The sequence below is a fragment of the Eriocheir sinensis genome, chromosome 29 (assembly GCF_024679095.1).
Source record: "Eriocheir sinensis breed Jianghai 21 chromosome 29, ASM2467909v1, whole genome shotgun sequence".
Lineage (NCBI taxonomy): Eukaryota > Metazoa > Arthropoda > Malacostraca > Decapoda > Varunidae > Eriocheir > Eriocheir sinensis.
The window spans coordinates 6,407,389-6,419,223 of NC_066537.1; positions in this window are offsets into that span (position 1 = coordinate 6,407,389).

The following is an 11,835-nucleotide window of genomic DNA, read 5'->3' on the forward strand; positions in this document are numbered from 1 at the left end:
CTCTAATTCTTCCTTTAACCCATTTCCCTCACTGCTCTCCTTTCCCTCTCCCTCACACTCTCTCTTTACCATCTCTTTAACGCATTTTACCTTCTTTTCTTCTCTCCTCACTTCCTGTAACCCAATTCCCTCAATCTCTTCCTCTTCCTCCCTTCACGCACACACACACTCTCTCTCTCTCTCACTCTTTAAAGAAGGCGAAAACCAGTATGTAACCTCACTCTTTCTCTCTCACTCTCTCTCAGCGTCATCATTCATCAAGCCGCAAAAACCTGACCGAGTGCTGTTCCTGGCGAGGCTGGGCAAAGACAAACATCAACTTAACATGTGATTGGTGGCGCTTCGTACCCAGAAAACCTCCTCCAAGCGATAACCAGATTCATGTTGAGGTGTTGGCGTGAGGATTATGATAGTGTTTCTTTGCGTACTGGTGGCCGTGGCAGAAGTAGGTTAAGGATGTGATAGTGATGGGAGTGAAATATTAATGCAGTGCTTGAACCGTGAATTTGAAACTAAAATTGGGTGATATATATACATGAAAGGAAAGGAGCTTGTTGGGTTGTGGGAGCGGCGAGTAGCGGGCTTTTTTTTTTTTATGTACCCTTTTTGTTGCCCTTGAGCCGTGTCCTTTGATGTAAAAAAAAAGTAATGGGATTATTAAAAAAGGTTAAGAAAGGAGTAGGAAGTAATAAAAGAAGTGAAATTATTATGTAGTACTTAAACCGTGAACTTGAAACTGTAATTAATTGATATATATGAAAGAAAGGAAGGCTGTGTTAGTGGCAAGGATACTGAAAGAACTAGAAAATGGAGTAGGAAATAATAGATGAAAGAAATATATAAGAAAGGAGTTGTAAGTAGAGAAAGGAGATGAAAAAAATGGAAATATCATGTAGAGCTTAACCATGAACTTGAAAATGCAATATATATGAAGGGAAAGAATGCTGTTAGTGACGAGGCTATTGAAAGAACTGGATAAAGGAGTGGAAAATAATAGATGAAAGAAATATTTAAGAAAGAAGTTGTAAATAGAGAAAGGAGATGAAAAAAAAAGGAAATATTATGTAGATCTTAATCATGAACTTGAAAATGCAATATATATGAAGGGAAGAATGTTGAGTTAGTGGCGAGGATATTGGAAGGACTGCAAAAGAGAATAGGAAGTAATACATGAGGAAAGGAAAATAGAATGTAGCCCTTAATCATGAACTTGAAATTCGAAAGGGATGATTCATATATAAAAGGAAAAATATTGTGTTTGTGTTGAGGATATTGAGAGGGTTAAAGAGATATAGGAAGTGAAGAAAAAACACAAAAGAAGGGAAATATCATGTAGTGCTTACCCATAAACAAAAAACTGCAATGAAGTAATATATATGAAGGAGAAAGGATGTTGTGCACGTGTTGGGGATACTGAAGGAACTGTAAAGAAGTGGGAAGTAATATATGAAAGAAAGGAATATATCATGTAGCTCTTAACCATAAACTTGAAACTGGGAAGAGGTGATACATATATGAAGGAAAGAATATTGTGTTGGCGTTGAGGATATTGAAAGGGTTAAGAAAGATGAAGGAAGTAAAGAAAGATGACATAGAATAGGATAAATAATGTTGTGCTTAACCATAAACAAACAAAAAAATGAGGTAATATATATGAAGGAGAAAGGATGTTGTGCACGTGTTGGTGATGTTGAAGTATTTGTAAAGAAGTGGGAAGAAATATATGAAAGAAAGGAATATATTATGTAGCTCTTAACCATAAACTTGAAACTGGAAAGAGGTGATACATATATGAAGGAAAGAATATTGTGTTGGCGTTGAGGATATTGAAAGGGTTAAGAAAGATGAAGGAAGTAAAGAAAGATGACATAGAATAGGATAAATAATGTTGTGCTTAACCATAAACAAACAAAAAATCCAATTAGGTAATATATATGAAGGAGAAAGGATGTTGTGTTCGTTTTGGGATATTGAAGAATTTGTAAAGAAATGGGAAGTAATATATGAAAGAAAGGAATATATTATGTAGCTCTTAACCATAAACTTGAAACTGTAAAGAGGTGATACATACATGAAGGGAAGAATATTGTGTTGGCGTTGAGGATATTGAAAGGGTTAAGAAAGATGAAGGAAATAGAGAAAGAAGACAAAAGAAGGGAAATATCATGTAGAGCTTAACCATAAACAAAAAAGCTGTAATGAGGTAATATATATGAAGGAGAAAGGATGTTTTGTTCGTTTTGGGATATTGAAGAATTTGTAAAGAAATGGGAAGTAATATATGAAAGAAAGGAATATATTATGTAGCTCTTAACCATAAACTTGAAACTGGGAAGAGGTGATACATATATGAAGGAAAGAATATTGTGTTGGCGTTGAGGATATTGAAAGGGTTAAGAAAGATGAAGGAAGTAAAGAAAGATGACAAAAGAAGGGAAATATCATGTAGTGCTTACCCATAAACAAAAAACTGCAATGAAGTAATATATATGAAGGAGAAAGGATGTTGTGCACGTGTTGGGGATACTGAAAGAACTGTACAGAAGTGGGAAGTAATATATGAAAGAAAGGAATATATTATGTAGCTCTTAACCATAAACTTGAAACTGTAAAGAGGTGATACATATATGAAGGAAAGAATATTGTGTTGGCGTTGAGGATATTGAAAGGGTTAAGAAAGATGGAGGAAGTAAAGAAAGATGACATAGAATAGGATAAATAATGTTGTGCTTAACCATACACAAAAAAAAAAATCCAATTAGGTAATATTTATGAAGGAGAAAGGATGTTGTGTTCGTGTTGGTGATATTGAAGTATTTGTAAAGAAGTGGGAAGAAATATATGAAAGAAAGGAATATATCATGTAGCTCTTAACCATAAACTTGAAACTGAAAAGGGGTGATACATATATGAAGGAAAGAATATTGTGTTGGCGTTGAGGATATTGAAAGGGTTAAGAAAGATGAAGGAAGTAAAGAAAGATGACATAGAATAGGATAAATAATGTTGTGCTTAACCATAAACAAAACAAAAATCCAATTAGGTAATATTTATGAAGGAGAAAGGATGTTGTGTTCGTGTTGGTGATGTTGAAGTATTTGTAAAGAAGTGGGAAGAAATATATGAAAGAAAGGAATATATCATGTAGCTCTTAACCATAAACTTGAAACTGGGAAGAGGTGATACATATATGAAGGAAAGAATATTGTGTTGGCGTTGAGGATATTGAAAGGGTTAAGAAAGATGAAGGAAGTAAAGAAAGATGACATAGAATAGGATAAATAATGTTGTGCTTAACCATAAACAAAACAAAAATCCAATTAGGTAATATTTATGAAGGAGAAAGGATGTTGTGTTCGTGTTGGTGATATTGAAGTATTTGTAAAAAAGTGGGAAGTATTGTGAGGCGAAAGAGGGAAAAAAAATATGTAGCTCTTAACCACGAACTTGAAACAGAAATGCGGTGATATATGCAAAGGAAAAGACTGGGTTAGCGAACAGTGAATTAGGGAAGTGTCTCTCCCCTTTAAAAATTGACATGACAGCACAAAAACAATAGATTTACGAAGTCTCTCTTTTTCTCTTCTCCTCTTTTCTCTTCCTCTTCTCTTCTTCTTCTCCTCCCTTCCCTTCCCTTTCATTTCATTTCATTTCCGTTTCCTTTTCCTTTTCCTTTCATTTCATTTCCATCCCTTTCCTTTCCTTTCCTTTCCTTTATTTAACTTTACTTTACTTCCCTTCCCTTCACTTCCCATCCTTTAATCCATTTCATTCATTTTCCTTTCCTTTTCCTTTTCCTATCCTTTCGCTTCCTTTCCTTTCCTTTCCTTCCCTCCTCTTCCCTTCCCTTCCCTTCCTTTCCTTTCCTTCCCTCCTCTTCCCTTCCCTTCCCTTCTTTTCCCTTCCCTCCCCTTCCCTTCCTTTCCCTTCCCTTTCCTTTCTCTTTCCTTTCCATTCCTCTCCTTTCCCTTCCTTTCCCTTCCCCTCCCATCTCTTCTCTTCTCTCTATCTATCTACCTATCTACCTATCTCCCTTCCACCTTTAGCGATATATAGAAACACAATGCAGCAATAGATTCAAAAATATCATTAACTTTACGAAGATGTCTCTCAGAACACGAAATCCACCCCACGCTAGTGCTCAGAAAGATTCGATTCCAGTACTGATCCATGGAGTAATAAAAGACGGATAGGAAGACGAGGAGGAGGAAGAGGAGGAGGAGGAGGAGGAGGAGGAGGAGGAGAAGGGAGAGACGAAATAAAATGCAAATGCACAATGATGGGAAACAGAATGAAGGTAAAAAAGAAGCCTGGAAATTGAAAGGCGAGGAGGAGGAGGAGGAGGAGAAATGGGAGAAAAAGATGATGATGATGATGATGAACAAGAATATGAACAAGAAGAATAAGAACAAGAACCAGAGCAAGAAAAATAACGGAAGGAGGAGGAGGAGGAGGAGGAGGACATGACATAAGAAAAATAATGTGATGAAGAGAAATTGAATGAAGGAAGGAAGAGTGAGGAGGAAAATTGAAAGCGAAGGAGGAGGAGGAGGAGGATCAACAGCTGGAGAAGGATGAAGAGAATAAAGAAGGATACATCTTTTTCCTCCTCCTCCTCCTCCTCCTCCTCCTCCTCCTCCTCCTCCTCCTCCTCCCGCTTCCCAGGATCATTTATTACCTCGCTGAATGGAAGAGAGAGAGAGAGAGAGAGAGAGAGAGAGAGAGAGAGAGAGAGAGAGAGAGAGAGAGAGAGAGAGAGAGAGAGAGAGAGAGAGAGAGAGAGAGAGAGAGAGAGAGAGAGACTGTGTAAAGGTAGGAACTAATTAACAGCAGAAAGAGTACAGGTAAAATTAAGCATGTATTCAGGCAGGTAGGGATTGGAATTTCAGGTGTTCACTTGGGCTACAATACTCTCGCTTTCGGTAGTAGTAGTAGTAGTAGTAGTAGTAGTAGTAGTAGTGGTAGTAAAAGTAGTAGCAGTAGTAGTAGTAGTCGTAGTAGTAGTAGTAATAGTAGTAGTAGTAGTAGTAGTAGTAGTAGTAGTAGTAGTAGTAGCAGTAGTAGTAGAAGTAGTAGTAGTAGTCGTAGTAGTAGTAGTAGTAGTAGTAGTAGTAGTAGTAGTAGTAGAAGAAAAGGATAAAAAGAAGAACAAGAACAAGAAGACGAAGAGAAAAGAAGAAAAAGAAGATAAAGATGAAAAAGAGAAAGAGAAGAAAAGAGGTGTAGAAGAAGAGAAGAGAAGAGAAGGAAATAAAATAAAACTAAACAAAACAATAGAAAAGAGAAGAGAAAAGAAGAACAAGAACAAGAACAAGAACAACAAGAAGAAGAACAAGAACAAGAAGAAAAAAAAGAAACAGCACCAAAAACACTACATACACAAAATCCAACATCATTCCTAAAACAATCCCACGCCTTTAAAACACACCTTTCTCCTGTTACTCTTGATACCGGATACGGATGAGAAGGAAGAGGAGGAGGAGGAGGAGGAGGGAAAGAAGGAGGAGGAAGACAAAGGAACAAGAGACACAGAAGAAAACAAAGAAAAGTAGGAATAGACAGTAATGGAAACAATAATATCACACCTTTAATGACACCAGACCCAGGTAGCGAGACGGCCCAGAGAGACACGCTACCCCCCTCGAATCCTTCCCGTCAGGTGTTACGAGAAATAATCACAGGTGGGCGCCAGGTGGGAATAGGCTAATATCACGAACTTTAAACACACACACACACACACACACACACACACACACACACACACACACACACACACACGAAGGTTATGTAAAGTCTGTCTCCTCTTTTTTGGTTGGTAATTGCTGTTATTTTTTTTTGTTTGTTTTTCTTCCTGTTCTTTCTTTCTTTCTCTATCTTTTTCCTTCTATTTCTCTTCTTCCTTATCCCTCCTCTTCCTCCTTTCTCTTATCTTTCTTTTACTTCTCTTTCATTTGTTTGTTTGTTTTTTCTTCTCCATCTTCTTTCTTTCTTTCTTTCTTCCTCCAATGTCTCTTCTTTTTCCCTTCTCCTCCTCCTCCCCCTCCTCCTTCTCCTCTTTCTTATCTTTCTTTTACTTCCCTTTATTTGTTCTTTTATTGTCTTTTCCTCATGTTCCTTTCTTTCTCTATCTTCTATGGCTTTCTTTCTTTTCTTCTATGTCTCTTTTTCTTTCTCCTCCTCCTCCTCCTCTTTTTTATCTTCATCTTTCTTTTCCTCTTTATTCTTTCTTTTTATTGCGTTTTCCTCCTGTTTTTTTTCCTTCTCTATCTTCTAATGCTCTCCTTTTTCCCTATGTGTCTTCTTCCTCTATCTTCTCCCTTCTCTTCCTGCTCTTCTTCCTCCTCCTCCTCTTTCTTATCTCCATCTTTCTTTTCCTATTTATTCTTTCTTTTTACTGCGTTTTCCTCATCTGTTTTTCTTCCCTATCTTCTAATGCTTTCTTTTTTCCCTATGTGTCTTCTTCCTTTTTCTTCTCCCTTCTCTTCCTGCCCCTCCTCCTCTTCCTCCTCCTCCTCCTCCTTATCCGGTATTCAGAGTAACAGGAATGAGGTTATCGTTTGCGGCACGTATCGCTTTACCTCGGCACGCGTTTCCGCCCTTCGATTAGAGACAAGAAAGTATAATCAGGATCCTAGAGTCGCCGGCCACGCGCCCCTCGAAGACATGGATGGATATTGGTGTGTCGTTCTTTGTGATAGAGTGGAAAGTAGAGAGAGGTGCTGAGAGAGGGAAGGTAGGGGATTAAGACTGGTAGGTAGAACAAAGCACTGAGAGGAAGAAGGTAGAAGATTAAGGGGAGGTATAGTATATAGAAAAATATAGAAAAAAACACATTAAAAAAACTATTTGAATGAACTCCCCAATACAAAAAAAAACTACAAATTGGCAGTCTAGTCCTTCGTTACCAGACAATATGAGAGAGGAATTAATTGATCAATGAGAAAGGGGAATATATCAGAAAAGGAGACCCAAAAAAATAAAAAACACTATTTGAATGACATCCCCAATTCAAAAAAGAAAAAAACATCCTTCGTTACCAGACAATATGAGAGAGGAATTAATTGATCAATGAGAAAGGGGAATAGATCAGGAGAGGAGACCAAAAAAAATAAAAAACACTATTTGAATGACATCCCCAATTCAAAAAAGAAAAAACATCCTTCGTTACCAGACAATATGAGAGAGGAATTAATTGATCAATGAGAAAGGGGAATATATCAGAAAAGGAGACCAAAAAAAATAAAAAACACTATTTGAATGACATCCCCAATTCAAAAAAGAAAAAACATCCTTCGTTACCAGACAATATGAGAGAGGAATTAATTGATCAATGAGAAAGGGGAATAGATCAGGAGAGAGACCAAAAAATAAAAACACTATTTGAATGACATCCCAATTCAAAAAAGAAAAAACATCCTTCGTTACCAGACAATATGAGAGAGGAATTAATTGATCAATGAGAAAGGGGAATATATCAGAAAAGGAGACCAAAAAAAATAAAAAACACTATTTGAATGACATCCCCAATTCAAAAAAGAAAAAACATCCTTCGTTACCAGACAATATGAGAGAGGAATTAATTGATCAATGAGAAAGGGGAATAGATCAGGAGAGGAGACCAAAAAATATATATAAAACACTATTTGAATGACATCCCCAATTCAAAAAAGAAAAAAACATACTAATAGGCAGTCTAGTCCTACGTTACCAGGCGATATGAGAGCGAGGCAGGATGAGGAAAAAAAACAGAGAGAAGAAGGGGAAAGACAGAAAAAGCTTAGAATTGAAAGTAAAAAATAAGAGCACCGGTTGAAATACCTTACCAATACAAAAGTTAGCAGACCAAAAATACGAAAAACAAATCATCATAAGCAGTCTAGTCACTTCTTCCACTTCTTTTTTCTCCTTTGCTTACTTTCCACTCCCTCACTATCTCTTCTTCCATCTCTCCTTCAATATCTCTAATCTTGAACATCAACAAACTATATGAGAGAGAGAGAGAGAGAGAGAGAGAGAGAGAGAGAGAGAGAGAGAGAGAGAGAGAGAGAGAGAGAGAGAGAGAGAGAGAGAGAGAGAGAGAGAGAGAACGTCGTCGTCGGCGGCCAGCAGTCCAAGGACCTCCCAGTGGGTGCCTTAGTCCCTCAGGGATCTGTGCTGGGACCTGTCCTCTGGAATCTGTACATCGACGACCTTCTCAGGAGTCTGCCAGCAGTCTCTGCATACGCTGACGACTGCACGCTCTCCCTCTCCTACCCTCGCCAAGAAAGCCAGCAAGCGGTTGCTGAGGTCAACCAGCAACTACGCTTGATACGGGAGTGGGGGGAGCGCTGGCAGGTGAACTTTGCTCCTGAGAAGACTCAGGCGATGGTGATCTCTCGGTCCCCGGCAGCCACACAAGCTGTCGAAGGAAGGGTGATGTTTGGCTCCGTCACCCTCCCGCTCCAGGATTACGTCAGGATCCTCGGAGTGGACTTGGACCGAGAGCTGCGCTTCGACCGCCACCTGAAACACGTCGCCCACCAAGCCTCCCTACGTGTCTCTGCCCTTCGTAGAGTGGCTAATTTCCTCGACAAGCGAGGAATTATGCTCCTCTACAAGGCCCAGGTAAGATCCTACCTGGAGTACGGAGCTCTGACCTGGATGTCCAGCGCTGCCACACACCTGCAGAGACTGGACAAGGTGGAGCGACGGGTGCAGCGACTGTTACAGGAGAACAACCCCCAGCCGCCCCCTCAGGATATTATACATCTAGACACTCTGGAGCACCGCCGGGACGTCGCTGCGCTGGTGGTGTTCCACAAGGCCCAGGTACAAGGAGTACCACACCTGGCGAGACTGAGGCTCCCCCCGCGAGAGGCTGTGAGAGATACGAGAACGGTACTCTCCAGCCACGAGCAGGTCGGGGTGCCGAGGTCACGCGCCAGCCAGCACCAACGGACCTTCACCTCCAGGGTGTCCCGCCTGTGGAACACATTCACTGCAGCAGGGCCAACAGTGAGGGAAATGTCCACCCAGCAGGTAAAAGTGGCTGCTCACAGGTGGCGAAGAACATGCCCCACACCACTAGTGATGCTAAATACACAGTGAACAAGTGTAAAGGGCTTTTGAAATAATGCACGAGAAAAAGTGACATTTTAAGCCCTAAAAAGTGCACAGAGAAACATATGCTACTCGAACGATCGCATAAAGTGTCGTCGGCGAAATACAAATCTGTTGTGTAACTATAGAATCGTCAGTTTAAATAAAAAAGAGAGAGAGAGAGAGAGAGAGAGAGAGAGAGAGAACATAAGTAAAAAAGGGCCGCAAAAACACAAGCCTCCTTACCATAAAAACTAGTACACTGCCGGGCGCTAGAGCTCCCCTTGTATCATACAGGTCTAATGCGTCCTCTCGTAGGGGGATAAAACATGTTGCAGCTTCCCTATACGGAGCCAGATTTTCCATTTCCCGAGTCAGTCTTGTCCCTAACGTGTTTCTTTGTCATCCTCCTCCTCCACCTTCTTTTTTTTTTCTTTCTCCTCCTTCTCCTCCTTCATTCCTTCCTCTTACCAAACCAAACCAAACCTAACCTAACCAAACCTAACCTAACCTAAGATAACCTTAGATAACCTAAGATAACCTAAGCTAACCTAAGCTAACCTTACCTAACCCAACCAAACCAAACCTAACCTAACCTAACCAAACCTAACCAAACTTAACCTAACCTAAGATAACCTAAGATAACCTAAGCTAACCTAACCCAACCAAACCAAACCTTACCTAACCCAACCAAACCAAACCTTACCTAACCCAACCAAACCAAACCTAACCTAACCTTACCTAACCCAACCAAACCAAACCTAACCTAACCTTACCTAACGTAACCTAACCAAACCAAACCTAACCTAACCCAACCTAACCTAACTTAACCTAACCTAACCAATCTCCCCTTCTTTATCCTCGGCTTCATCACTGTTCTCGCACTCCTCCTCCTCCTCCTCCTCCTCCACCTCCTCCTTCTCCTACTCCTTTTTCTCTTCCTCTTGTTCTTCCTTCTCCTCCTCCCACTCCTTTTTTCTCTTCCTCTTGCTTTTCCTCCTCCTACTCCTCCTCCTCCTCCTCTTCTTCCTCCTCCTTTTCTTTCTTCTCCTCTCCCTCCTCCTCCATTTCTTCCTTCTCCTACTCCTACTCCTCCTCTTTCTCCTCCTCCTCCTCCTCCTTCTCCTCCTTTTCTTCTTCTTCCTCCTCCTCTCTCCTCCTCCTCCTCCTCCTCCTCGTCCCTTCAGCCCAGTCCTTCAATTTAATCTTTTTGTCTGGCTCTCGACCTCACATTCTCGATCTCTCATTCTTTCTCTGTTTCTCTCTGTTTTATTTTTCTCTCTCCTTTCTCCCTCTTGTTCTATTTCATTTCTTTTTTACTGGTTTCTGATAATGGTTTTGGTGTCCTTCGTCTTCCTTTTCCTCTTCTTTCTCCTCCTCTTTCTCCTCTTTCTCCTCCTCCTCCTCCTCCTCCTCCTCCTCCATAAACACTATCATCTTCACTAATCTCTCCTCTTCTTCCTAATCCCTTCCCGTTTCTCCCTTCTTTTTCACCTCTTCCTCTTCCTCCTCCTCCTCCTCCTCCTTCTCCCATTCTGTCATCAGGAGAGCAAAACAAACGAGAGAAAGAGAAAAAGCGAAATAAAACAAGAGGAAAGAAAAATGAGAAAAGGACGAAAAAAAAATGGAAAGGCAAAGAAATACGAATAAGAAGGAAGATAAGAATACCTAAGAAACAAAAGAGAAGATGGGAAGAGAAAAGAAAAATAGGAAAAGAGTAAGAGAATGGCATGAGCTCTTAATTGAGGGGACAAAAGGTTAATTAGAGAGAGACAGAGGTGAGCAAATGAGAGCGAAATTAGGAAAGAGAGAAAGAGACATTACAAAACGGAAATTTAGAGGAACGTGAAATCAAGTTAAAATTAAGTTATGAGTCTTCTCTATTTCTCTACTTTTGTTCTGGTATCTGGTAATTGTTTTGCTGTCCTTCATCTTCCTTTTCCTCTTCCTTCTTCTTCTCTTCCTCTTTCTCCTCCCATTTCTTCTCCTCCTCTTCCTACTGCGACACTACCATCTCCATTCATCTCTTCTCCTCCTCCTCCTCCTCCTCCACCTTATTCCTTTTCTCTTCCATATTCTTCCTTTTTCTTCTCTTTCATCTCTTCTCCTCCTCCTCCTCCTCCACCTTATTCCTTTTCTCTTCCATATTCTTCCTTTTTCTTCTCTTCCTCCTTCTCCTCCCGTCTCTTCTCCTCCTCTCCCTACTGCGACACTACCATCTCCACTCATCTCTTCTCCTCCTCTTCCTCCTCCACCTTATTCCTTTTCTCTTCCATATTCTTCCTCCTTCTCCATCTCCTCCTCCATCTCTTTCGTTGTGTCAGTATTAGTATGTCTGGGTGTTCTTGTCCCTAACGTGTTTCTTTGTCATCCTCCTCCTCCTCCTCCTCCTGCTTCTTTTTTTCTTCTTTTTCAACCTCCTTCTTTTCTTCCTCTTACCAAACCAAACCAAACCAAACCAAACCTAACCAAACCAAACCTAACCTAACGTGACCAAACCAAACCAAACTTAAGCTAACCTAAGCTAATCTAAGCTAACCTAAGCTAACCTAAGCTAAACTAACCTAACCTAACCTAACCTAACCTAACCAAACCAAACCTAACCTAACCTAACCTAACCTAACCTAAGCTAACGTAACCAAACCAAGCCAAACCTAACCTAACCTAACCTAACCTAAGCTAACCTAAGCAAACCTAAGCTAACCTAACCTAACGTAACCAAACCAAACCTAACCTAACCTAACCTAAGCTAAGCTA